General features: G+C 37.2%; 1 pseudogene; it reads left to right on the top strand.

Annotated features, from left to right (window-relative positions):
- The first annotated feature begins 585 nt into the window (after positions 1-585).
- LOC149187533 (cytochrome P450 750A1 pseudogene) lies at positions 586-1,593 on the top strand (annotated as a pseudogene).
- Positions 1,594-2,141: the final 548 nt, after the last annotated feature.

Below are 2,141 nucleotides of genomic sequence, written 5' to 3'. Positions count from 1 at the left end.
AAATTTCCCATATACAAACAACACCTTCCACCTATCAACATTAAGATTACACACCATGATCAAGAAATTTCCCATATACAAACAACACCTTCCACAACAACCTTTTCTCACATCCACATTTTAAAAAATGCCTCGGAACGTGATTGGAATATCCCATATTTCCTTTTTCATTATGTAGATAAATCTTCGATATTATTATTTTCATCATGAAGATTGTTAGTTCATTGTTGTAAAGTGTTAGTGTGTTAAATTCAATACTACAAGTTCAACAAGTGAAAAACGTTCCTTAATTAGCATAATATGCATTTTTCTCTCACCATGTATTTTTCAATCATTCATTACAGAACTTCCATCAAAGAACACATTTCGTTCATTCATTACAAAACTTCCATCAAAGAACACAAGTAATAGATTAACATGTATACTACAAGTTCAACAAGTGAAAAACGTTCCTTAATTAGCATAATATGCATTTTGCTCTCACCATGTATTTTTCAATCATTCATTACAAAACTTCCATCAAAGAACACATTTCATTCATTCATTACAAAACTTCCATCAAAGAACACAAGTAACAAGCGACGTATGGTGGAAATAAGCAAAACATACGATGCCTTCGCTGAGAAAATTATAGACGATCATCTTCATGTTCAGGTCGCCACGCCCTCCAGCGACGGCCACAGCCAGGGACTGGCAGAGGCAGAGGCAGATCATGTTAAAGATTTCGTGGATGTGTTGCTGCAGATGACAACTGATAACAATGATATAAAGGGAGACACCAAAGCCAAACGGGAAGCAGTTAAATTGATTATGTTTGTATGTAGATAGGAAATCTTAAATCGAGTTAAACAGCTAAATCGATTCTTTTTTATTGTAAATTTAGGAAATCTATTGGAAGGTCACATAATTGACATCCCTCTTTACCACACTCTGCCCTGTCCTTCAAATTTCAAAATATTCCCAAGAACCCCCTGAATCTAGATGCAAATAAATTAACTTCAGCAATTCAATATTACATTGATTTTTAATTGACAACATAAACTATTTTCCCATTGGTTTGTACAGGACATATTCATCGCTGGAATGGAGACGCCGGCATCCATGTTAGAATGGGCAATGAGTGAGTTGCTCAGACATCCCCATGTCCTGAAAAAGTTGCAGCAAGAAATAGAATCCTGTGTCGGAAAACGTGGCAAAGTAAACGGATCCGATGTGGGAAGGATGAAGTTCCTTCAATGTGTTTTGAAAGAGATGCTACGATTACATCCAACGGGGCCGCTAGCGATTCCCCATGAATCTGTAGAGACCGCGAGCGTATGCGGATACAATATACCTAAAAAACCAATAGTAATCGTGAATGTGTGGACTATTGGAAGGGATCCCAATGTGTGGGGGGTGGATGCTTTGGTTTTCAAGCCGGAGAGATTCATGCATGAATTGGGTGAGCATGACCATGTTATGGATTTAGTGACAGGTCAATCAAATTTCAGGATGCTTCCCTTCTCAGCAGGGAGGAGAGGGTGCCCAGGGGCCGCCATGGTTGTTTCCATGATTGACCTTGCACTAGCTCAGCTGCTGCACTCTTTTGACTAGAGAGTAGATGGTGATCCATCAGAGCTGGATATGACAGAAGGTGGGTCTTCTATATCAAGCCATTTTCTGCTCTTTGCTTTTCCAAAGATAAGGAAGGAAGGTCTTTGACGGTATGTATGTTGAGAAGTATCTGGTTGTGCTACCTAATTTGTATGGTTTTGTTACTTTGATTGTCCCAAAAAGTACAAAGAGATGCCGATAGGATTATTAAATTGGAATTGTTGAATTTTTCTAAAAGAGTTAAGTGGTTTGTGAAAAACCTTGTTTTTTTTTACTGCATCATTGTACAATTACTTTTCTTTAGATGTTTTGATTATATCTATATTACAAGGAACACATTGAATGTCTTATTTCATTTATGCTATTCTTACTAATATCCTTTATGTGCTTTTTCTTGATCAATTTGATGAAATATTCCATTATCCTTTGGTCAAAGTCTTCACCTACATATTAGTGTACATCCCGGTAAGTTCAAAGCTCGAACGCCAACCAAAAAAGTCAATGATAACCACTGTGCACACATTCAAATTCATAATGTAAAACTGCCA

The sequence above is a fragment of the Pinus tabuliformis genome, chromosome 3_1 (assembly GCF_031772625.1).
Source record: "Pinus tabuliformis cultivar Carrire ecotype Pingquan chromosome 3_1, CPIR1, whole genome shotgun sequence".
Lineage (NCBI taxonomy): Eukaryota > Viridiplantae > Streptophyta > Pinopsida > Pinales > Pinaceae > Pinus > Pinus tabuliformis.
This window is presented reverse-complemented; position numbering and strand designations above follow the sequence as displayed.